This window comes from Triturus cristatus, chromosome 2_2 (genome assembly GCF_964204655.1).
Source record: "Triturus cristatus chromosome 2_2, aTriCri1.1, whole genome shotgun sequence".
NCBI lineage: Eukaryota > Metazoa > Chordata > Amphibia > Caudata > Salamandridae > Triturus > Triturus cristatus.
Window position 1 is genome coordinate 558,230,137 of NC_140582.1, and position 26,991 is coordinate 558,257,127.

Below are 26,991 nucleotides of genomic sequence, written 5' to 3' on the forward strand. Positions count from 1 at the left end.
AGTTCCTTGACAGGAAGAATCGTAGAATTAACTCTGTTTGGAATCCGTTCTTGAAACAGAAACAAGTTTGAAAATACGGAACCAAAAAAGGTTTGATATCTCAGGGTGGGAAATAACATAACATTATTCATCATCAACAATTTGACAGTTGTAACTCTTACCTGCCCCAACGGGTGGGATAATCCTCGCCTCCGTGTCCTTAATAGAATCTAAAATTCTTGTTGCGAATGCTGGAACATTTTGTATTCTGTGGCAGGACCGGAGGCTCAGATTATGCTGGTTCAAAGCTGACCAACAACAACAGAAGAAACATGCACAGTAGTCTTATAGTAAAAAACTTTAAACACAGAATCCGATGACCAATCTGCAGCCTTCAAAATGTCCTCAAGACGAGACCCTATAAGGAAGGCCTTAGACGCCATAGCGCCCCTTGCAGAATGCGCCCCATAAACAGTAATATCTATGCCAGCTTCAGCCATCACCCATCTGATCCAACGCGCTGGAGTGGCTGCTGAGACTGGACGAAATGGTTTCTGGATAGCTAAAAGTAATGGTCCTAGAGGATCAGACCTGTGAGACAAAGTATGTTCCTCATACACTTTTAAACATTTTAACAACTTTTCATTATGAGGAGAAGCAGGATACTCAACCGAATTAGACATTGTTTTTGTCCTGCTAGAGATGATAAAAGACACACCTTGGGGAGAAAACACCCTTCCTGCCAAATCTAGAGCATTAACATCAGACACTGTACGACAGGAAATAAGACACAACAACATAGTTAGTTTTGCTGATAGTTGTTTTAACGATAAATGTTTATTGTCTGGCCAGACTTTTAACAAAGAAAGAACTTAGGAGACATCCCATAAAGTAGTATATCTGGGTCGCGGAGGCCGCGCTACTCTGATACCTTTTAATAACTTAGACACCAACGGGTGAAATCCCACTGGTTTTCCATCAATATGGTTATGTCCTGCCGATAAGGCCGACCTGAAATTATTGACTGATCTGTAGGACAGACCTGACTCAGCACATTCAGACAAAAAATGTAGAATCTCCTTCAAATCAGATCCCAAGGGATCCACCTGTCATTGAAGGCACCAACCAAACCATTGCTTCCAGGATGCAGAATATCGCTTGCGGGTGGATGGAGCCCAAGCTTGCTGTATAAACTCGAAGAACAAACTAGGGTTTTGACTCAATAGCAGCAAGGCCAAGCCATATATAATCAACAAAACAGAAATGGTGCCAATGCTGCACTCAACTTACAAAAGAATTTTGACTATGAACTGAATAAAACAAGTTCACTCTAAACCACTTTTTCCGTTGAATTTAATCAGAATTGTTTTCTTGCAATAAGTTGGCTTATTGTTTTGCACATGTTTGTTTCATTATCACAATTATAGCAATGTTATGTTATGTTATGTTATGTTAAGTGTTGCTTGTAAAGCGCACTGACACCGAAGCTTCCTGGCGCTGGTAGACAGAACAGAGCAGAGTGAGGGGGAAGTGGAGGTAACAGAATCTACATGGGGGCAGGGAAGAGAAAAGTTTTTAGCATTTTCCTGAAGTTTAGGAAGGAAGAGCAGGATTTGATAGAAAGAGGGAGGGTGTTCCAGAGTCCAGGGGCCAACTGGGAGAACCGGCGTCCGCCGAATCTCTTGGTTTTGCCCCTGGGGATGATCAGCAAGTCAAGGTGAGCGGATCGAAGATGACGTATGGGACAGTAAGGGTGGATGGTGGATTTCAGGAAAGCAGGGGAAGGGCAATGAAGTGCCTTGAAGGTAAGACAAGCCACCTTGAAGGCAGCCCTTCGCTCGACCGGGAGCCAGTGCAGATTCACAAGCAAAGGTTTGGCTGATTGCCATCTGGGTGTTCCATGGATCAGGCGGGCAGCCTGGTTCTGAACAACCTGGAGGCGTTGAATCAGGTATTGTGGAAGACCGTGATAGATAGCGTTAGAAAAATCCAGGCGGGAGAGTACCAGCGAGATAACAGTTTGGGTGAGTGCTGCCGGGGGGAGAAAATGGCGGACTTTGCGGATCCTCCGAAGTTGAAACATACAGGAGGAAACCACCGCTCCCACCTGAGCCCTGAGAGAAAGCTCGGTGTCAATGATGACACCTAAACTTTTTACTGTTTTTGCAGGAACGGGGGGGGAGCCGAACTCTGGAGGCCAGAACTGTGGGCCCCAGTAGGTGGAGCTGAGTCCAGGGAGTAGAAGCTCAGTTTTACCGGGGTTCAACTTCAATTGGTTCTGGTTCATCCAGAGTTGGATGTGAGTCATGGCTCCATGAAAAGTTTTGATGGCATTTGGAGAGTTGAGGGGGAAGATGATCTGGAGATCGTCAGCGTAGTTATAAGTGACGATGTCCCATTTCAAGAGTGATTGAATAAGTGGTCGGAGGTAAAGATTAAAGAGAAGCGGGGAAAGGGAAGAGCCTTGGGGAACACCACAGGATGTGAGAGTTTTTTTGGCAGTGTAGGGACCAAGGCGGACCGCCTGAGTTCTCCCCGTGAGAAAGGACCTGACCCACTCAAAAGCAACGCCCTGGATGCCCGCCTGCCCGACACGGTGGAGAAGGATGTCATGGTCCACCGTGTCGAACGCGGCCGACAGATCCAGTAGGACGAGGGCTTGGGGTTTTCCTGCGTCCGCGTTGCCTCTGAGTGTGTCAAGGGCTGCCAGAATAACGGCTTCAGTAGAATGGGCGGGTCTGAAGCCGGCCTGAGTTGGTACAAGGTAGCCAGAGGATTCTATGAACCTGGATAGGCAGCGAGTGACATGGGCCTCCATAAGTTTAGAGAAATAAGGGAGAAGGGAGATGGGGCGGTAGTTTGATGGCTCCGACATGTCGGCGCCAGGTTTTTTTAGTAAAGGAACCAGAATGGCTTCCTTGAAGGAAGTGGGGCAGACGCCGCTACTGAGGGAGCTATTAAGGAGACGAAGGATACTGTCAGGTAAATTGAGACATATGCTCCGCAAAACGGACGGTGGACAGCAGTCATTTGGGGAGCCGGATTTTACACGAGTGGCTAGTTCCGCCAGAGAAGAAGAGTCTAGAGCCGGGAAAGAAGTGAAGGACAATGTGTTATTAAGGGAAGTATCCGGTAGTGACAGTTGGGAAAGTGAAGGAATGGATTTTTTAATTGTGGAAATTTTTTCTAAAAAGAACGAGTTCAGGGTGTCGCAGGCCTCCTGAGTAGGGGTCTGGGCTGGTAGGGTCCTGTCATCTGTGGTTAGCTCGTTCAGAACTCTGAAAACCTCCTTAGATTTGTTAGCTGCCAGAGAAATCCTACTGGCGAAGTGTTCAATTTTTGCTGACCGGATAGCTGACTTGAATTCTTTACGGGCAATCAGGTAAGATTGTTTGGCTAGGTCAGAATAATCATGTCTCCAGATGCGTTCCAACTGACGGGTTTTGAGTTTCCGGGCTTTGAGGTCGTCGGAAAACCATCTGTGAGAGTTCCTGTGTCTAGTGCAGGGGAATTTGACCAAGGGAGCAAACAGATCGCTGGCCGACTCAAGCCAGGAGGCCACGTTATGTTCTAGCCTATCCGTGTCAATAGGGTCAGAGATCACCGGGCAAGAGTCAGCCAGGGCGATAAGAAATCCCTGGGAGTCATATGAACTCCATTTGCGGGCAAGGCCGCCGGCCATCAAGGGCGCAGGGGCCTGAGCAGCAGCCGTGATGGTGGTGTCTACCAAGTGATGGTCAGACCAGGCACACGGACGTATGACTGGTAGAGACAACTCCAGGTTGCAGGTCCAGATCTGGTCCAAAACATGTCCCTTGATGTGAGTGGGTTCGGAGACATGTTGGACAAGGTTCAGGCTTTTGAGCGTCTCAAAGAGCTCAGTAGCATGAGCAATTCACAAATAGAAAAAGGGCACTAAGTTCGAAAAGGACAAAAAGAACTTCTCATTGGAAAAAGTTTATCCGTATCTTCAAACTGATTTCTACACAAGATCTGAATCACGTAGATTTCTACCGGACTATCAAGGGAGATCTAGACAAAAATTCATTACTTTCTCCGAAACATCTTCCTCATCGAGTGGGAGTGACACAGACAACGCCAACATAAGAGGTGAGTCTAATAGACGTGGTAATTTCCAACAAAATTTCCAACAGAATTTCCAACAACCGTCTTTTTTAGGACGAGGCCAGCAGAAACCCCGTGGCAGGTCCAGATTTACCAACCAGCCATGGGAAATGTCCACAAGACGTCAAAACTACAAAAACTAAGGACTCCAGTGTTTGGTCCCCTGCCAAAACCACTTGAACATAATACTTCATCCATCTTCAACCTTTCAGATAAAATTCTGACACAGGACGAGTATAGTGTATTAGAAAAGGGTTTGTCCTTTGTTCCTTCCAAAGGAACTAACTTTGTCCAACTCAAGACGGAATTTATTGAATTCTGCCGAAAGATACGCTTGATAACCTTCTTTCTGGACAATCCATCGAAGGATAATTTAGAAACAACAGGACTGAGAAAATAATCTACGTTCTGTCCACCAACAGCAAAAACTCCGAAAGAAGTAATTCTGTTTGAGAAAGTCGTCTTATCAGCCATCACTGAAGTTGAAAATCAAAAAAGGAGATTTGTCAAATCCAACATGACCAGAGTCCAAAAAGAAGCGCTGTTTGCCTTAAAAAATGATCCATCTATAATAATCAAACAAGCCGATAAAGGCGGGTCAATTGTTATCTGGGCCACTGAACGCTATACAACAGAAGTGATGAGACAACTTTCAAACGGACAATGCTACAGGAAGTTGAACAAAGATCCAACTGTCGAACTACAAGGCAAACTCTTCAACATTCTTCAAAATGGATTTGAACAAGGGTTTCTAGGCAAAAAAGAATATGTATTTCTAAAAAATAAAAATCCTCGCATACCTATCTTTTATGTATTTCCAAAAGTGCATAAGGATCAAAATTGCCCCCCGGGACGTCCAATAGTCTCGGGCTGTGAGTCCCTAACTGAATCAATATCTAAATTCGTGGATTTCTTTCTTAAACCGTTCATGCAAGAGGTAAAATCGTACCTACAAGATACCACGGACTTCCTGATCAAACTAAGCACAATGGAATTTGAAGAAAATCTACATTTCCTGGTTACGCTAGACGTGACCTCACTCTACACGGAGATCCCACAGGATGAAGGGCTGGCCGTTTTGGAGTCATTTCTCAACAGCAGACCCAAACCCGAAAAGGTTCCGACACAATTCATCATGGAATTAGCCACCTTTGCTTTAAAAAACAATTATTTTTGTTTTAAAGATGACTTTTTCCTTCAAATCAAAGGCGTCGCAATGGGGTGCCATTTGCCCCAGAGCTGGCAGTCCTATATATGTCCAAATACGAAGACCGATTCGTATATAACAACAACCCCTTTTCAAGTTACATCGGAAATTGGGTCAGATACATCGACGATGTTTTTTTAACATGGATTGGAGGTGAAGATCAACTACAAGGTTTTGTAAACTGGCTAAACAACAGAACACCAGACATAAAGTTTAGTTTGGATTATTCAAAACTCAAAATGCCATTTCTGGACGTTGAGATCTATCCAAGTGATGGTCACCTTGTCACCACACTGTATAAGAAAAAAACGGATAGAAATAAAGCATTGCATTACTCAAGCAATCATCCGCGCAGCCTAAGGGACAATTTACCTTATGGCCAATTTTTGCGAATCCGCCGGAATTGTTCATTCAAGGATGAATACTTTTTTCATGCTGAAAATCTAAAAACCAACCTCTTATCCAGGGGCTATCCTAAAAAATTACTGAAAAAAGCAATCAAACGAGCCTGGTGGACCCCGCGTGAGGTACTCCTAGAGAGAAAGGACAAATCTAAAATGGACAGGATTGTGTGCGTTTCCACTTTTAGTCCCACATCCAATTGGTTCAAAAAGATCATTTCCCAAAACTGGCATCTGGTCAAGAGTCTTGACACCTCACTTAAAGAGCCCCCGCTATTTGCTTTCAAAAAAGACAAAAGCATTGCCAACCAGATAGTGCGAGCCGCACTTCCAAAAACTGAAAGCCTAAGTATAAGAAGCTTTCTCAGCCTTCCCCCAATTCACGGCCATCATAGATGTGGCACATGTGTATGCTGTGAGTCTACCATGGAAGGCAACCATTTCACCCACAGGAGAATTCACTGGAAACATGACACCTTTTCAAATTGTAAAACAAAATTCGTGGTGTACGGGATTCTATGTCCATGTGACAAACTATACATCGGGAAAACAAATCAGGAGGCCAGGCTCAGAATTCAACAACACAAATCGAGAATACGCAAGAATGTGCAAAATGCCCCGCTGGTGAATCATTGGCATCTTAACAACCTCACAGAAAAAGATGTTAAATGGACTGTCATTTCAAAAGTTACACAAGACAGCCGAGGGGGCGACCTCGATGCTAAACTATTAAAAAGGGAAGCCATGCTCATTATTAAATTTAATACGTCGGTGCACGGTTTGAATGAAATCTCTGAGATCTATAATTTGTGATTCTCTCCAGCCGTTTTTGGTTACAATACATCCGGACCTTGTAAATACGCACACATTGCGTTCAGGGGGCAGCCAAAGTACCTACCACTGATGTACTTGCCCGATCCGCCTATTATGAATACAGAACTGACCCACGCATTGGAATGAGTTTGTTTATTGTTTTCGATAAAGTTTTGTGTTGTTGGGTTAACAACACACTTCTATTAAACTACACTTCCCATGAGCACTTGACATGTCCATTCAGGCTTTTTTCAATCAACCAACTTGGAACTGTCATAGTCGAGACTCACCCGACAATAATTTACAACATAATCGTTTTACTGCTAAGGAAACACTCGTAATGCTGACTAGTCCTCTTTTTTAGAAACCACACACCCCAAAAACATTTCCTCATGAGCATTCGACATGTCTGCCAGGCTCTTTACACACAACCAACTTGGAATCGCTGCAGTCGAGATTCACCCGATAACGATTTATAACACAATCGGAATGCAGCCCAGGATTTGCGCATAATACGGATTAGCCTGTTTCTGTGCCGAAACTACACATCCCAGAATTCCCTTCTGGCGATAACACGACCAGTGAAAATAAAAATAGATACCATTTCCTGTGGGACGCTTATTCCATAACAATGGCGGCTGACGCACGGACTGAGAGCTCTCCGAGGACTTTGTAAAGACTGCTCAAAAGGTAAGCAATACTGTGGCTTGCAGCGCAGTGAGAATAGATAGAACTCGCTATCTGTTTAATAGTTGAACTAACGGAAGGCTTGCGTCCATGTCTTCCATCTCTTTTAGAATTTCTAGTCCAAGACGGATTTTTTTCCGAAAAAGTGCGGACTGCTATACCGTGAATTCAGTTCACTGACATTGTGACGCCAGATGACAGAGACACCACACTAGCCTGATAACTAAGACTCCTATTTAGCGTGACCACTGCACTTCTAAGCTTGAAGACTAAAGCTGGTACCTTTACTCACTCCCCTTCCTCTGTTTTTCTTTTTCTTCCCTTGGTGTTAGGGTTTCTGAAGAATTTGCGTTTCACATTAAAAGCCTCTACTGTGTCCATTCAGGTGTAGGTAAGATGTTAGAATAAGGAGTGTGGTCCTTTTTGATTGAGTTAGGGTCATTTGGTTAACTCAGTTTTGTGTTTGTTTTGTTGCAGACAGTGTTGGTCCTGATGAGAATCCCCTATGCGAAGGGATTCGAAACGCGTAGACCTACCTTCGCTTTTGGCCAATCATCTACTAAACAACCAAATTAAATACAGTTTAATTGTTTTAAACGAGATTTGCTGATGGCCTGATATATTGCTTATATTCAATTGCTAGTTGTTTTTTCCAAACAATGTTTAGTGAGTGTGTTTGAGAAGTGTGTCTGCTTTTGTCTGAGTGATTGGAGTATGCTAGTGATGGTGTCGTTCATATATGTCTATGTAATGTAAATATTAATGATGTATTGTTTTTTCTATTTGTGAATTGCTATAATTGTGATAATGAAACCGTGCAAAACAATAAGCCAACTTATTGCAAGAAAACAATTCTGATTAAATTCAACGGAAAAAGTGGTTTAGAGTGAACTTGTTTTATTCAGTTCATAGTCAAAATTCTTTTGTAAGTTGAGTGCAGCATTGGCACCATTTCTGTTTTGTTGATGCTGTATAAACTCGGCAGCTGCCGATGGAAGGCCCTCAATTCGTTCGTGTGTATGAGAGCGTCCAAACCATGAGGGATAACTGATTCTGAAGGACCAGAGGATGAAGGGTATCCCACTGGGTCCTGGAGTAGCATCGGAAACACTGGCAGTTGAAACGGCATGTCAACTGACAATTCCAACAGTGTCGGAAACCACAATTGTGTCTTCCATAACGGTGCAACTAATACTAATGATGTCTCCTACCGACTGACTTGAGCCGCCACTCTCAGAATTAAGGCAAAGGGGGGAAAGGCATAATTCCTCTGAGACACCCAATGCTGGAGAAACGCATCTGTTCCCAAAGCCATTGGATCTGCTATTATGCTGATTTTCTGAGCTAGGCAAAAATGCCAAAACTCCCTTGCAATATTGGCCAATAGTAGGGATTTCGTCCCTCCTAGGCGATTTATGTATTGCACCCCTGAGATATTGTCCATCCTGAGGAGGATGCAACAATTGCTTTTCAGAGGAGAGATCGATTTTATGGCAAACGAGCCGGCTAACTACTCTAGACTGTTGATGTGTAACTTTAATTCTTCTGTGGACCAACGCTCGCCTGTGGCAAAGTCTCCACATCTTGCTCCCCAACCCCATCGGCTGGCGTCTGACTCTATGATAACGTCGGGAGAGGTTCCGAAAATGGCCTTGCTATTCCATGCCTCCATGTGATCTAACCACCAGCGTAGCTCCTCTTGAGCCTCTGGAGACAGATGAATCATATGATCTTACGAGTACCTCTTATGAAGATATTGAATCTTGAGGCTCTGCAACGCCCTGAAATGTAGAGGTCCCGGGAAGATAGCCTGAATCGAGGAAGCCAGAAGTTCCACAAACTTTGCTAGGGACCTCAAAGAGACCCTCTGTTTCAATAGGATCAAACGTAGCTCCCTTTTTTTATAGATATGATCTTGGTCATCGGGAAAAGTAACTGAGCGTTCACTGAATCTATTTGAAACCCCAAAAAGTCCACCTGTTGTGACGGAATGACCATAGATTTTTTTAGATTTATCACAAACCCCAAACCTTGCAACAGAGAGGTTTTCCAGAGTAAATGAGTGAGCAGAAGTGTTTGATCTTGAGCGAGAAGCAGCATGTCGTCTAGATATATTAGCATGCGAACTCCCATCTCTCGCAGGTGAGTGACCATAGGTTTCAGCAGTTTAGTAAACACCCAAGGTGCTGAGGACAGGCTGAAGGGGAGGGATAAGTATTGGTACCATTGCCCTTTCCATGAGAACTGTAGAAACTTCTGATGGGAGGGGTAAAATAGGAACTGTCAGGTAAGCGTCCTTTAGATCCAATCGGACCATCCAATCCTTTTCCAATAATAGATCTCGTAGAAGATGGATGCCTTCCATCTTCAAGTGGCTTCATACGACAAAACGATTGAACTCCCTGAGATTCAAGACAAATCTCTGTCCTCCTCCCTTCTTTTGCACCAAGAAGACATTGCTACAAAACCTGTCGGGAATGAAGGGTCCTAGGGTGATAGCCTGCTTTTCCAAAAGCTCTTGAAGTTCTGAGTTGGTTTAAAGCCAGCTCTTGTAGGGAAAACAGGAGAGGCAAGGGGGAACTGACTGAAGAGGGGAATCTAATAGCTCTATTTGATAACCCTGGACTGTGTGTATGATCCACGCATCTGTAGTGATCTTTGCCCAATTTTTCACAAAAGGCAACAGTCTGCCCCCTAGAGGGGTCATGGGAAAGATTGGAGGAATTACCTGTGGATTGGGCATCGGAGTTCCTGAAGCCTCTGTTGATGTCCCTGTTATACCAGCCACGGAAGCCTTGGGATCTGCAGGGGTAAAAACGTGCTTGATCCAGTTCCTGGGTATAGGCTCTTCGTCGAGGGGTGAAGCCACAGTGAGGACTTGTATTGTTGTAGTGGCCGGCCGAGCGTCCCCTGCCACGACTGGCCCTGCCAGAGAAGGGATGGAACGGCCTCTTGAGCGAGGATTGTGACTTGTCCAAAGATGCAAACGTGTTGACAAATTTCACAATGTCTTTGACAAAACGCTCCCCAAAGAGCTGTCCTTCTGCCAGGGGGCCTGGTTCGGCAGAAGCTAATTCCACCAATTGTGGATCGATTCGTAAAAGGAATGACTTGTGTCTCTCTGAGGAAAGGGCGCAGTTGGTGATGCAGAGGAGGCATATCGCCCTCTGGGTCCAACCAGCCAGGACCTCCGGGTGAATAGCTGCCCCAGTCTCCTGCGCCTGAAGAGCTAATTCCAGAATTTTGGCCAAGGGGCCTGAAACATCTAGTAGCTTGTCTTGGCAAGCCCTAAGGGCACGATCTATGCCCTTTTTGGGATCCTTTTCATATTTCTTCAGGAAAGTGGTCATTGAGGAATCGATTTCAGGGGTAAGAGCAGTTTTGCTAGCCAGGTCAGGATGGGGACATTCAGATCTGAGATGGGCTCTAACTTCTTTATCAAAGCTCTTGCGCAGATGAGTCTGCATGTACTCTGCAACTGCCGGGGCAGGAGCGCAATCTGAAGAGCGGGGGTGGCCAAAATCAGAGGGGTCAAAAGTGAACAGGGAAGGTCGGACGGGAGAGAAGGAGTGCTTGCGCTTCTAGGCGCGTTTGCGAGGACGCAATTCGTGGTAGGAATCTGTATCCGTATCAGTAATAGGGACAGAGGGGGCCGGGTCTGGGGAAAGGAGCACCGGGTCTGCAACGTAATCATGTTCCCTTGTTTTTGTAACTTGGAGTAAACCTGAACATGGGGCCAGGGGAGACCAAGGGACTCGGGTGGAGGGATAGCTGAAGGATTAGGATTAGGAGTGCCAGTTGGGCATCTAACTGGTCAAGGCGTTGAGAAATAGGCTGTAAGGCGGAAGAGAGGGCCTTATCCAATTTAGAATCTAATCTCTTATCTATGAGAGATTCCATAGTGTCATCATAATAAAAATCTTCGTCCTCTGCAGGACCATAAGCAGCCAGTTCCTCCTCATAGACCTCGCAGTCTGACATCATGTGAAAGGTATATAAATATATATACTTTACTCAAATCCCCAGAGGGAAGCTTAAGTTTTTCCAACCCTGCCTTGCAATAGAGAAAGGGTGTCGGCCGTGAGCAAAAGGCTGGGGCAGTGGGGCCACAAAAAAAGGTACCAAAAAGCCCTTGGAAGTAGGACTAATGAAGGGTATTTAAACCCTGCGTGACTATTAAAGCAAGGGTTTCCAAAAATGAATTCCTGCAAATGCAGGTTATTGAGGGGTGAAAGTTCTGATCAAACGCTGAGAAAACATAATGAAAAGCTTAGCTGAGGCCCGGTACCGGCTCCAATCACTCCCTGCTGCTTATTCCCACAGTTGTCCTAGCCCGGGGGGAGACATCGTCCAGCAGGCTCGAGGGAGGACTGCAACGCTTGCACAGATGCGTGCAGGCTCCCGAGACACACGCAAGCAGCCCGATCGGTCTCCGGCATGCTCCTTGCCCCCTGAGGGGGTGGGCCAGCCCGAGCGCGAGACGCGCAACAACACGAGCAGAATACTCGCGATGCGAGTAAGAGGAAAATTAAATGCTCACAAGTAAAAAAACATGCAAAACAACAATGGTTCTGTCGGAGATAAGCTATTCCTTTGAGGACAAAAAATTAATCAGAGAATAATTGCTTTACACAAAATTGATGAAATCAAATGCAGTGATTTAAAAGAAACACGGGCATCATGGAACACAAGAGAAAGGCACTAAGTTGTATGTATTTTCAAGGGATGATATTCATATAATTTACGGCATTTATATATATATATTTGCAAAATGTCAACTAGTCAGTCAAAACAGGGTATGGTATTGTCGCCTGGGCGCTATGCTCCCCTATCTATAGGAAGGACCCCAAAGACGACGTAGGAGTAGTAAGGGTTTTATTTCATTTGGTTGTAACAGTTATCTTTGACACTTCTTCTTTATCCTCTGGTTGTTTTGGTACCCCTCTTCTTCTTGGTCCGCGGAAGGCGGTGTCTGCCCGAAGTCTCCGTGGAATATGTAAAGAAGGGAAAACAATACCAACGTTAGGGGACCTTTCTTGTCCTCTCGGACTCTGATGGGGAAAGGGGAGTGAGGAGTCACCGGGGTTCCAGCACCAAAATAACACTCGTGTGATTAGAAGTCAGTAGGTGAGTGAGGGCTCTATGGAAAGAAACGGTCACAGCCCAGGTGCCCTCCCAACAGTGAACAACCTCCCCTAACGCCCTCCCCGTGTGTTTAAGAAGCCCAGGATACGACCCCGTACCTTTCACAGCCACGCTCCTCCAGGCGCGTGGCGGGGCGAGACGTGGTGTAGTTGGCCTCCTGGCTCAGCAACTCCCTCTGCTCCTCTCCCGTCCTCCGACTCTCGTGCTCCTCTCTTCTCCGTCGCCTCTCGTGCTCCTCTCTTCTCCGTCTTACTCGTTTCTCTCTCCTCGGCTCCTCCTCGGGCTTTCGCGCTGGTGTCCTGTCCGGCTTCCGTCTTAGCGTCGTCGCTAGTCTCTGATTGGTAGGATATCCGTGACGTCGTCGGGGCCTGTTCTGTGGTTACTCCCAGCCAGTCCACGTTAAAGGGACCGCTAGCATCCTGCATGGATGGTTTAAAGGAGCCGTCAGCGAGGGATTGAATGGAGAGAGTCTCGGGTTCCGAGACTCGCTGACACATCCCATCCCCCGGATTTTCACGATCGGGGGAAATCGGATATCTGGAGAGAAAGTCTGCGTTCCCTTGGTCCAACCCCTTTCGATGCTTAACCTCAAAGCGGTAGGGTTGTAAGGCTAGGAACCAGCGGAGGATTCTCTCATTATGGCCTTTGTTACGCTGGAGCCATGTGAGAGGGGCATGATCCGTAAAGAGGATGAAGGAACGACCTTCCAAATAATAACGTAGTTTCTCCACTCCCCAGTGGACGGCTAGGCACTCTTTTTCGATCGTGGAGTAAGCCTGCTCTCGGGGAAACAGCTTCCTGCTGATGTAGAGAATTGGACGTTCACACCCCTCAGCATCTTCCTGGGAGAGTACTGCCCCTATCCCAACCCCGGAGGCATCTGTTTGTAAGATAAAGGGCTTCTGAAAGTCAGGGGACACTAACACAGGAGAGGATGTGAGAGCGTCTTTGAGAGACCGGAAGGCCTTAGCCTCTAAGTCCGTGGGGGCCCGCAAGCGGGGCGAAGCCTGGGTTTTGCGGAGGAGATCCGTCAAGGGTCCGGCTAGATCGGCAAATTGCGGGATGAACCGTCGGTAATAACCTACTAATCCTAAGAATGCCCTTAGGTCTCTTTTGGTTTTGGGGTAGGTCAATGCCTGAATAGCTGTTACTTTTTCATTCTGTGGTTGTAGGGTCCCGTCCCCCATAGAAATCCTAAATATTTCACCTGATGATAAGCGAATCGGGATTTCTTGGCATTGATTTGAAAACCCACCTGACAAATGCTGTCTAAAACGCTGGTCAGGTGTTGTATGTGTTCGGACCAGGTTTTGCTGAATACGACAATGTCGTCTAGATAAGCAGAGGCATAAGGAAGGTGGGGTTTCAGAAGGGAATCCATGGCTCGTTGGAAAGTGGCAGGGGCGCCATGCAGCCCAAATGGGAGGACAGTGAAGTGGTAGTGCCCTGAGGGTGTTGAGAAGGCAGTTTTCTCTTGGTCCCCAGGAGCCAGTGGGATCTGCCAGTACCCTTTTGTGAGGCCGATGGTCGTTATGTACCTGGCCTCCCCAAGGCGTTCCACCAATTCATCCACCCGGGGAAGAGGATAGGCGTCCTGTTTGGACACCCTATTTACAGCCCTGAAGTCTATACAAAACCTGATGCTTCCGTCTGGTTTCGGCACCAGGACCACCGGGGAACACCAGTTGCTATGAGACGGGGTGATAACTCCGGTTTGTAACATTTGTTGTATTTCGGCTTGAAAGGCCGCTCGTCGGGCCTCTGGTATCCGGTAGGGTTTTTGCTTGACGGTGACACCTGCTGGAGTAGGAATGGTATGTTCTGCTAGGTGTGTTCGTCCAGGTTGGTCGGAGAAGACCCCCGCGAACCGGAGTAGAAGAGCATCTACATCTCCCCGTTGACTGGTAGAGAGATTGGGATTGATAGGTACCTCCTTGACGGTATGACACAGGGGGACGGTGAGGGAGACGTTTTGGGAAGAAACCGGAGGTTTTCCAAGCCACTTCTTTAATAAGTTAATGTGGTACAGCTGGGTTTTGTTCCGGGACGTCTGTACCACGTAAGTGGTTTTACCCACTTTTTTCTGTACCTGAAAGGGTCCTTGCCACTCCTTCCTCATCTTTTGTGTGGATGTGGGTAACAACACCAAGACCCAGTCACCCACCTCTAGGTTCCTCCATTTTTTTCCTTTATCGTAAAAGGATTTTTGTTTGTGCTGAGCGATAAGTAGGTGTTCGTGGGCTAGGGTTCTCAACTTGTGTAGCCGGGATTGTAATTGGCGGGTGTAATCAAGCAGGTCCTCGGCTTCCTGCTTCCCTCCTGTTTCCCAACTGTCTTTCGTGATCTCGAGGAGGGTTCTGGGTTTCCGCCCAAAGAGGAGTTCAAAAGGGGACACTCCTAAACTAGACTGGGTTTGGCTCCTTAGTACAAAAAGGGCTAAAGGTAACAACTGGTCCCAATTTCTCCCGTCCCCAGACAGAAGTTTTTTGAGGGTTAGTTTGAGGCTACCGTTGTAGTGTTCAACTAACCCATCTGTCTGGGGGTGGTATACTGAGGTTTTTATGTGTCTGATGTTGAGCTGCTGGCATACTTGTTTCATAAGCTTGGACACAAAGGGAGTACCCTGATCAGTGATTATTTCTCTAGGGAAGCCCATCCTCGAGAATACTTCAAATAGCCGCTGTGCAATGGTATTAGTGGTGGCTGCTCTAAGGGGGAAGGCCTCTGGATAGCGGGTGGCGTAATCCACCAAAACAAAGGCATATTGGTGTCCTCGACTGGATTTGGGCAAGGGTCCAATGAGGTCCATGCCTAACCTGTCGAACGGTTTGCCTATGATCGGGAGAGGCTGTAGAGGGACCGCAGGAGGAGTGTATGGATTGCGCCGCTGGCAGATGTGGCATTCCTGACAATATTTCTGGACCTGAGCATATACACCGGGCCAGAAGAAATGTTGAAGGATGGCTTGTCCGGTTTTTTCTGCCCCCACGTGCCCTGCCAGAAGATGGGCATGTGCAAAAAAAAGTATTTGATCTCTAAAGCTGGAGGGAACCAGTAGTTGGGGAATAGCGTCTTCCTTTGCTAGCCGGTATAAGAGACCATTGCGCTCAACGAAAGTGGGATACGTCTTATCCCGTTGGTTTAGTTCTGTTCGAGCTTTGTTCCAGGCATGGACTAGGCTGGCGTCATTTAATTGGGCCGTACGAAAGTGGGTGTCTTTTGCCCAGGGCTCTGGGGTCAATACCGAGACAGGACAAGGCTTGGGGTTACCTAATACTTCGTACATCATAGAAGTAAAACAGGGATTGTCGGTTCCTATTATAACAGGTTCGGGAAGGTCGGGAAGGACGCCCACTATCGCAGTCATGGTGGCCCCTGCGGGTGTTTGTAGCTGGATGGTGGCTAGAGGGTAGTCCCTGACCTCCCCATGCACACACCTGATTCCCACCCTCCGGCCTGGTAGAACCCAAGAGGAGTGGACTAGTTCTTGTCTGGCTACGGAATGCTTACAGCCTGAGTCAAGTAATGCCCTAACTCCCTTTCCCTGTATTTTGACACTTACATAAAACACAGGGCCTGTTTCCTGAGCGAAGAGAAGGGAATGGGGTGCGTAGCTCACATCCATGGGCTCCTCCTTTTCCCTCTTCTTCCTACAATAGCGAGCTATGTGTCCCCACTCCCCACAGTCATAGCACTGGGGACCGGAAAAAGGTGGGTATTCTGGCCTGGCTCCTCGGGGTCGTGCTGGATCAGGGGGGCCTTTAGTTGTCCTGCGATCTCCTCTTCCCGGGACAAGAGGCTTGGTTGAGCGTTCGGGTTCTTTTGGTGGGGCTCGACCTTGGGCTCTGACATACGATGTGGCCATGTCCACGGCCTGTTCAAGGGTTAAGCCGGCATGTTGTTTCAGCCAGCGTTGGCTGGGATAGGGGAGAGCTTCGAGGAATTGTTCCAAGTATATTTTTCGCATCACTTCCTCCATAGTGGACTTGTGGGATTTCAACCACAAATCTGCGGCCTCTTTTAATTTAAAGAAGAGAGTCTTGGGTAGATCCCCGGAAGCGCCACGCTCTTGTCGAAATCGCAACCGGTGAGCCTCTTCGTCCACGCCCAGTCAATCAAGAATGTATTGCTTCACTAGGGCATAGGTAGCAGTTCCGTCCTTGTTCACAGTCTGATATGCCGCCTGGGCTTCACCTACCAGCAAAGGTGCAAGATAAAAGGGCCACCGCTCCCCTGCCCAGGAACTAGCGCGGGCGGCCCGTTCAAAGTTGAGAAAGAAGGCCAATGGATCTTCTCCGGGTGTAAGCTTTTGGAGGGGAACCACTGTTCCTGGAGGGGCGGGGGTTCTAGCCTGCCCTAGAGAAGCCATAAGGAGATTTTGTCCTTCGGTCAACTTCACCAGATTCTCCGCTTGCGCTTGTATGGCTGACGTGAAAATGGCCCTGTCGGCTTCGGCTTGCGTGGAAGTCCGTTCAATAGCCCATTCCATTTTAGCCTGTCCCTCTCTCATTTGGTGAACTATCGATTCCGTCCTGTGTCGGGTGGAGGTTCCTTACTACTCCTATCTGGCTCGCCACTTGTCGCCTGGGCGCTATGCTCCCCTATCTATAGGAAGGACCCCAAAGACGACGTAGGAGTAGTAAGGGTTTTATTTCATTTGGTTGTAACAGTTATCTTTGACACTTCTTCTTTATCCTCTGGTTGTTTTGGTACCCATCTTCTTCTTGGTCCGCGGAAGGCGGTGTCTGCCCGAAGTCTCCGTGGAATATGTAAAGAAGGGAAAACAATACCAACGTTAGGGGACCTTTCTCGTCCTCTCGGACTCTGATGGGGAAAGGGGAGTGAGGAGTCACCGGGGTTCCAGCACCAAAATAACACTCGTGTGATTAGAAGTCAGTAGGTGAGTGAGGGCTCTATGGAAAGAAACGGTCACAGCCCAGGTGCCCTCCCAACAGTGAACAACCTCCCCTAACGCCCTCCCCGTGTGTTTAAGAAGCCCAGGATACGACCCCGTACCTTTCCCAGCCACGCTCCTCCAGGCGCGTGGCGGGGCGAGACGTGGTGTAGTTGGCCTCCTGGCTCAGCAACTCCCTCCGCTCCTCTCCCGTCCTCCGACTCTCGTGCTCCTCTCTTCTCCGTCGCCTCTCGTGCTCCTCTCTTCTCCGTCTTACTCGTTTCTCTCTCCTCGGCTCCTCCTCGGGCTTTCGCGCTGGTGTCCTGTCCGGCTTCCGTCTTAGCGTCGTCGCTAGTCTCTGATTGGTAGGATATCCGTGACGTCGTCGGGGCCTGTTCTGTGGTTACTCCCAGCCAGTCCACGTTAAAGGGACCGCCAGCATCCTGCATGGAAGGTTTAAAGGAGCCGTCAGCGAGGGATTGAATGGAGGGAGTCTCGGGTTCCGAGACTCGCTGACAGGTATAAAGTGAAGTGAAGTGACATTTTAATGCTCAGTGACAAAGGTGCAGTGCATATCATATATACAAGCTGGATGAATGTACAATTTTTACAAGGGAAAGAAATTGACGATGGTCAGAGTATTAGGACAAAACAATGTCTCTGGCAGATAAAGAAGTTGCTTATTGATTTGAAACCAAAGACTTGATACATCTGAACCATGTGGAATCGTCGACGTTTCGACCCGGACAAGGCTTTCGTGGCGGGTCTTCATCAGGACATGGAAGGGGGAGACAGCCTGAAGGCAATAGAAGTATGTGTCAAGGGATCTTGCCTGCCTGACCCTGTTGTGGCGGTGGCTGATTGCGTGGAGTCGCCGTTCCTAGGGGGTTCCCTGCCCAGCAGTGAGCCTCTCCATTGCCGAGACCAGTGTGGTACTTTAAAATTTGGGACCACGAGGAGGCATAGCCCTACCCTGCCTATTCCGGTATCAGCGAACCGTGAATGGCCAATGCAGTATGTACAAGTGTTTTGCATAACGTTTCATCGATGGATTCACTTCGTGTACGATATTACACACCGACTTCGTGGGTTCCATTTTGGAGCGGTAGCCATCTTATGGTTGCCCTCACATAGGCTGCGCATTAAGGACATGCACAGGCCTTCAGAACACATGTGCCTTCTATCTGACTTCTCCGTGACCTGTGCAATATGGCTCCACTGCCCCAGGTCAGTCCGGTCTCACGAGCTCCCCGTCCTACAGCCACCTGTGATTAACATCAGGGTTTGACACACCATAAAGCCTTTTCATCCCACACAAGCCTCCGGCTAATCTCTTTCACGCCTGACTCTTCCTGCTTTATGGCTTGTTTTACCAACAGGAGGTGCCCGTGTTTATTGGAGCCTGCTGATATCTGATGAGGGATCTGAGCCTCGCTGGGTAAATAATTGTGGGCTGGCTGAACTGGAATGTGGGATGGTCATCATGACTCTGCCTTTTCGTTTGTAATGAATACATATGAATGACCATATCGTAAAACGAGGAATGTGTGCCTGAAGCATGATATTTTGTATATAAGGAGAAGGCCGTATCTGTAAGTTGAAGCAGTCTCCTGAGAACATACATTGTGTTGTACCTCTCGGATACCTGTAATTGGTCTGCAGCCAATAAATACGATCTCTGACTTCACCTTAGAAGACTCTGTGTTTATGTGGGTCTGAAACAGCAAGAACTCGAAGTCTTAGGGTGTGTTCCCCTGCACCGCTGGGTTCTAAAAACCCAGTACTTCACCAGTTCGCGGGTGGCCTTGTCCCTGCTTCTGGAAGACGGGGGACCGAAAGCAGCAGAGCGCGCCAATGTGGGAGAAGTTGCCTGCCTGACCCAAACATGGCAGCGGTCGCAGACAGGGAGCCGCCATTTTGCACCGTGTGGTACCCGGTCAGAGTGTGAAACCCAGCAGTGACCAGCCGGCTCCCCGGGCTGTGGATCTCCCCCTCAGTTTCTACAGCACTGGTCCTGACCCATCTACCACACAACAGTCTGGTTCCCGTTCCGGGCTTCCTTGCTTTCTCCAGTGGAGGCTCTAGTGCTACAGCAACTACAAGCCACGGGCCTTGTCCAGAGGTTACGAGTGTGGTTCCCCAGGGGGATGGTATGTGGGGTGGTTGGATGGCCTGCTGAGGGGACGAACAAAGCAACCTGCCTTGGCGCCATAACTCTTGTGATTTGGGCCCCCTGATGTGTCGCTGCACCATTTGATCGGAGGGGGGCCCCGACGATGAGCTGCACCAAATTTCCACAATACGTCCAGACAGCCTCTTCGCTGAGCCGAAGATCCGCGGTGCGGTGCCCCACAGGTCCAGTACAGTGAGAGCCTGCCACCGTGTCTTACTTTTGGCGGTCTGTCAGGTGCGACGCCCGCTCCTTGTCGGGGCCTGGCGTGGTCTCCGCCTCAGTCCCCATATGCCGCCCAAAAAGACTGTGAATAACAAAGTCTCAAACTATTTTGGCCACCCAGGAGCGGGTTTCGCCAAATACAGTGACGCACAGATAAGAGGCACCATGGCGCTCACTCGAGAGGATCTACTAGACTCGCTCAGAGAATTCAAAAGGGAACTGCGAGAGGACATTAAGGCAAACATGACAGCCTCCTTTGAATCCTTCCGGGCTGAGATGAGAGAGAAGATGGTGGCTCTGCAATCTGATGTAGACTCGGTGGGGGCCCGTACATTAGATGTGAAGGTGAAATGTCAGGACCTGGAGGACCGACTGGGCCCACTTAAGGAAGGAACAGCGTCGCTCCGCGAGCAACTGAAGGCCTCTCTCCTTAAATGCGAGGACCTCGAAAATCGCTCTCGACTCGACAACATAAGAATTAGAGGTCTGGAGGAAGGAAGTGAGGGCCCGGACCTGGAGGCCTTCCTGATGGGCCTCTTCTCCACTGTCATTGGAGAGAGGGGCCCGGAGGTGCGACTCGAACGAATGCACAGAGTGGGACCAAAGCTGCCTGGCTCCAACAAGAAGCCGAGGGATATCCCAGCGAAATTTAGCTCCTTCAAGACAAAAGAACTGGTTCTGCAGAAAGCGAGAAACAGGGAGAAAATCACCTTCCAAAACGCTTCCTGCTCGCTCTTTCAGGATGTGACCCAGGCCACCCTGATCCACCGCCAGCAATTCTGCCCGGTGACAGAAGCGCTGAGAGAACGCCAATTCAAGTACAGATGGACCTATCCCTTCGGTATTGCCTTCCACATGGACAATAAGCCGGTTCACTGTACAGAACTTGGAGAGGCGATAGAGCTCCTGGGTCTCCCTTCTCCCTCCTCTCCAAATGAATCCACATCGCGGAGCAATGAAGGAGTCGGGCGCGAGAAACGGAATGGCAGGTCGAACGAACAAGAAGACTCCAAGTTAATTACAGATGGTTGCTGGGGAACAGTTTTTTGGATGAGCAGTCCCTCTCATGGGGGAGCGACCTTGAACAAGGGCAAGTAGCCCCGGTGGGGGAGCCAAGGTAATCTGGTCATGGTTCTAAGGTCTCCACTTAGACTTCCCCGCGATCTCTGTGTATGTGAGTCTACTACCCGCAGAGAGACTTCGGTGTCTGGTTCCTGCTGTGGGTAATGCTCATGCTTTACATTGAGGCGGAAGATGAAATGTGCACCCTGACTGCGTAATAGCTGGGGTAACTGGGAGCAAAATTGGGCTCGCTTCCGAGGTTGATCGACGGGAATCCCTCCTCTGGGATGGAGGCTCCTAAAACTCAATGTTTTAGTTATTTGTTATTTTCCTTGTTGTGTATGATGGTGATTTCTTATTGTGCAGGGCGGGGTGGTGTCGGGGGCATGGGAAGGGTGGTGTCCAGCTGAGACACCCTGGTGGGACTTACAATTAGATGGAACAGATGTGCCCCAGGCTATGGCAGTTAACTGTCTTTTCTGGAACGTGACGGGGCTTAAGTCTCCCAATAAAAGGCACTCCCTCTGGAAATATCTATCGGATCATCAGATCCTCCTGGCCGCTCTACAAGAAACACACCTCAAGAAAACTGAGGAGGGTAGGTTGAAACACAAGAGGTATCCTCAGATATTCCGCTCCTCTGCCGCCTCGAAGCAGAATGGGGTGGCCCTCCTCTTCCATTCCATGCTTCCCTTTCTGCAGCAAGCGACTAAATCTGACAGTTCAGGGCGGTTTGTAATGGTGCACGGGGTGCTGAGAGGTAGGGAGTGCACCATAGCCACATTATTCACACCTAACATAGGCCAACTGGATTTTTTGTCCTCCTTCCTGACCACATTGGAAGAGTTTGCTAAGGGCGACATTCTGCTTTTGGGGGTTTTAACCTCATCTGGGACCCCACGTTGGATACAAACCATCCCCAAAAAGATACGGGGGTACATTTAGTGCATCTCTTAAAGCGGCGATTCAGTGATTAGGCTTGGTAGATGCATGGAGGGATGCCCAACCCACTGAGAAAGATTTCTCCTTTTTTCCCCACTCCCATAGAACCCACTCTAGAATAGACCATGCCTTCCTCAGTCAATCTCTTCTGGGGGGAGTATTGGATTCCCGTTATCGCTCGACCTGCCTCTCCAATCATGCCCCATTAGAGACTATATTAGATTGGCCGGGGCCACGGTTAAAACATAGGAGGTGGTTTTTCTCCATTGTTCTTAGTCGGGACAGACTTCTTAGGCATGACCTGCGGGCGACCATCACAGAATTTTTTTAACACAACGACCCAGCCCAGACTTCCTTTCTACCAACTGGGATGCCTTCAAGGCGGTGATTCGGGGCAAATGTATAGAATTAGTCACGGCCCTGGAAAAAGACCTTCGAGAGGCAGAAAAACATCATCAAACGTCCCCCTCCAGCCAATCGCTTCGAAAAGTTACTGCCCTCAGAGGGAAATTGAAAGCCATTTACACTAACAGGACCGAGCGTACACTGTTGAGACTGCAGGCCAGAGGGTATGAAAGTGGAAATAAGATAGGTTCGCTTTTAGCGCGCCAACTCAGGGCAAAACAAGAAAAAGACTACATTCGACAGGTAGTGGATGACGCGGGCGTCTCCCACTGCTTGGAAGAGGACAAACCGAATGCCTTTGGCCGATTCTACAAAGCTTTGTATTCCGCGGACCCAGTAGACAGCCCAGCCCAGGAGCATTACTTGTAGTCCCTCTCCGTGCCCCAAGTCTCGGCTTACACAAACGAGGAACTGAGTAAGCCGTTCACCAAGGAGGAGTTTCAAAAGGCAATAGATGCTTTGAAACTACAGAAGGCACTGGGCCCGGATGGGCTTAATGGCCACTTCTATCGTACGTTTGCGCCCGATTTGACCCCCACCTAGTGACCCTATTTAATGAGATAGCAAAGGCGTACAGAGTCATGGACACCATGGGAGAGGCCCTAGTTACAGTCATCCCCAAGCCAGATAAGGATCCAACAATGTGTGCCTCTTACAGGCCAATTTCTCTCTTGAACCTGTATGCTAAACTCTACTCAAAAATGTTAGCTACACGCCTAGAAAGCCTCCTCCCAGCGTTGATAGATCCCGACCAATCGGGGTTTATCAAGGGACGTCAGACTCATGAAAACCTCCTGCAGAATGGCACATATTATTGAAAAGGTGCAGAGGAAAAGCATCCCCGTGGCCCTCCTTTCGCTGGACGCGGAAAAGGCCTTTGATCGTGTTGATTGGGACTTCCTAGTTAGAACCATGAAACGATTCGGCTTTTGTGACGCGTTTATAAATGTCGTGCAGGCCAATTACCATTCTCCCACTTCTAGAGTTCTTCTGAATGGAGCGGTGTCTGATGCTTTCATGCTCACGATGGAGACGAGACAGGGTTGCACGTTGTCCCCTTTGTTGTTTGCGCTCAGTATTGAGCCTCTGGCAGAGAGGATAAGGGCCAACCAAGACATCAAGGGGGTGCCTTTTGGCCCAGACACTCACAAGATTACTCTATTTGCTGATGATGTGCTCCTACCCATTACCGATCCTCAGACCACGCTCCCGGCAATCTTAATAGAGCTGGAGAGCTTCGAGAGAGTGGCGGGATTTCGGGTGAACAGCTCCAAATAATTTCTATTAAACTTGACTCTCCCTGCGGCTGACTGGGAGCGTCTACGTGAGACTGTGCCTTTCTGTTGCACTCACAAACATCTTACTTACCTTGGGGTCAGGCATACCCCCAAACTCTCAGGCCTCTAGAAAGCCGCTATTGCAGCAGATTAAAGATGATCTCAAAGGGTGGAGGGCGGCCTACACTTTGTGGATTGGTCGAATAAACGCGATAAAAATGAATATTCTCCCTAGACTACTTTCCCTTTTTCAAGGCCTCCCGATTAATGTAGACAGGGAATTTTTTGCTGACCTTAACAAAGCAGTCACAAAATGTATCTGGTAGGACCAAAGGGCCTGACTCTCGCATCGGATTCTGGCTTGGCCCAGATCAGAAGGGACAGAAACAAAAGAATGGGTGTCAAGGGAAAGAACGCGCAACCAGCAAAATTTCACACCATTAGTAATATTGATCCACAATTATCCTAGTGCGGTGCTTTCAACTTGAGGATAGGCACCCTAATCCTCAAAACAACAATCAAAGATTGATTCACGTATTTTCTCGTGTCGAAGCACTCGCAAATTAACCAACAACGTTTCCTGTTACTGTCACAAAACTAAATACACATTGTAGTGGGCTTCTCTTCTTCTTTTATTTTCATTTGAATCTCCAAACTTCTTTTATTCATAACATTCTTCCACTCCCAACGCGTTTCGTCGATAGGGATTAACCCATGCGACTTCCTCAGGGCTGGAAGCAATAAATAATATACATTGGAGTATAGAAACTCACTTGTTTCATGTCCCATAGCCCACATTATTTCATGTGCAAAGGAAAAACATGCTGTGTGACAACACACTATTAATATAATCACATATATATATATAATTAATATAATAAGGAATTCGACCCATCAATTGAATGTTCACTCTAAAAGATCATCCACCATTGTAACAGTGAACACTAAACACATTCGTGATGGCACCATTCTCCCAACAGTGAACCACACCAAATATTCATGCCTCCAAATAAAGCCAATTGGTACCTTAATCTTGTGTAACTGTCTCCTAAGTTCCAAAAAGGTACAAAAACACCTAGTCAAACACACTGCGGAATACATGAGGCAAGGATGGCGAGGATAAACACCAAATTTTCTTATTAATATCACATACCTTAATGCACTTTGAAAGCAATAATGTCCTTATCTCCTTCCTAATGGTCGTTTTATTATCCACCAATACCTAAAATGCAAATTTAACTCTAAATGACACTGCACTAAAAGATATTATGTCAGTCAGGCCACATGTCTCAAAACGACTGAAATATAGTCTCACCTGATTTCACTGAACACTGTAAGTGACCATTAGCGCAATTGTTTTAGCAGTATTCCTCAAATATGTAATCCAAGTCTCTGAAGTACGGAGACCTATGAATAACGATAAACACCAGATTTTTAATTTGAATCCTAACATTACTACATGGCATCCCCCAATAATCTCTTATAAATCTCTCCTCTTACTTACTTTTTGCAATGACAACGTCCCCGGATAAGGAACCGTCTTCGTGTCTACTCACGTCGCGTTTCCTACCCCTGTTTATCCATACAAGCAACATAAACGAGGTGACTACTCCGTAGTTTAAAGAGCGCCATTTTGGATAGGTTTCAATAGTACCAAGGGAGACCAGACACGCATTTCTCGGGCACCATTTAGGAATGGTTTCGAACATATAATTGAAACCAAATCAGACCTATCTTTTAATTAGGATAAATAAAGTGATCCACGTGAATATTCGTGGCCATTATTATTTTTAGTTATACCCCGCCATACCTATAATTTAAGTTTCTAAATTCCCCATAAACGCATACCATATTATGGTCTGAATAATAATGCCTTTCTTAACAAGGCAACCTTAAAACATTACCGCAGTAAATCGTTTCTGTTGTTATGGCAACAAGTAAATTAAAAGTGGTGTTTCTAAACACTAAGTGAAATCAATCCATTATTCCAGACTATCACACATTAAGTGACAACTCCACCATCATCACTAATTAAATAAAGCATGAGCATCTTTCTTCTTTAATTCTTATTTTCCAAATTACTAATACAGTATAACATGGACATATGTACCTATGCAGAAATCACTAGGAACTGCATGACACATACAGCTAGAAAATAGCTACCAACTTAAGGAAACATCGCAACTCCAACAAGCCAACACTAAATCTGCTTATAAATCTTTCTTTTTCACCGACTGACCCCTCCATTAATTTCTCATTCCCCTAGGAAATACTGTAACTCACGGTCATAATTAAGACCATCCTCCACGGCCCTCAAGCGCATGATCCATCTTGCCTCATGCCTCCGCAGTGCGAGTTCTCTATTTCCTCCACGCGCTTCCCTCTTAACATGCTCAATGCCACAAAATTGAAATGATTTATGTAAACCTTGCGAAGTACAGTTTTGTATGTGTTCCGCAATTGGATATCTTTGATCGTTATTCTTTACAGCTCTCCAATGTTCAGCAATCCTGTCTTTAAGAGCCCTTATTGTGCTTCCCACATATATTTGCTCACACCTACAATTAATTACATATACAACATATTTAGTACTGCAATTAATATTAGTCACAATGTCATATACTTGTTTACCATTATACTGAAATTGTTTAGTTTTGTCTTTCGCATGTTTACACATCCCACAGTGGCCACATTTAAAAAAACCCTTACTCATTTGGGTAAGCCATTGTTCCTTCTCAGCCTCTCTAGGGTAACTTGGACTCAAAATTGTACCCAATGTTCTCCCTCTTCTGTATGTAATTTGTGGTTTGTCTGACAGAAATTCCCGTAGCGTCCTATCCGCCTTCAGGATATGCCAGTGCTTGTGCATACTCTTATAGAGAATTGAATTTATAGGATTAAAATCCGTTATCATCCTAATCAAATTAGACTTGTCTGTAGTTTTTTTGGGGTTTAAGGTGGATGCGCATTTTATCTTGAGAGCCCTCTGTGTCGCCACCTCAAGGTCTCTTTTATCATAGCCCCTTTGGGTGAACCTCCTTTCCATGTCCTTTATACATTCCCTGAATTGGTTGTCCTCACTACAGTTGCCCCGTGCCCGTAACATTTCTCCATAGGGAATCGCCCTAATCTGATGTTTGGGATGCGCACTGCCCGCATGTAAAATAGCGTTGCAGGACGTAGGCTTACGATACATCCTACTACAGATTTTGTCATTGTCTATAAACAGTTCCACATCTAAAAATACCAAATTAGTCGAACTAACACAAGAAGTAAATTTGATATTCATAGTATTGCTATTCAGGTAGTCAATAAATCCACTTAATTTTTCTTCTGTTCCTGTCCATATTAAAAGACAGTCATCTATATATCGTCCCCAATATAAGATGTCATCATTCCAATGAATACCCGCTGGGCCCCATATCACTGATTCTTCCATCCAGCCCATGAATAGATTCGCGAAAGCAGGCGAAAATCTTGAACCCATAGCCACTCCCTGGGTTTGCCTAAACCATTCCCCATTGAATAGAAAATAATTATTTGACAATATAAGATCCGTCATTGTTAATAACATTTGAGTATGTCCCCATTGGCTAGCTGGTTTTTTCATCAGGAAGTATTCAATAGCTTTCAGACCTAGATCGTTGGGTATACTAGTA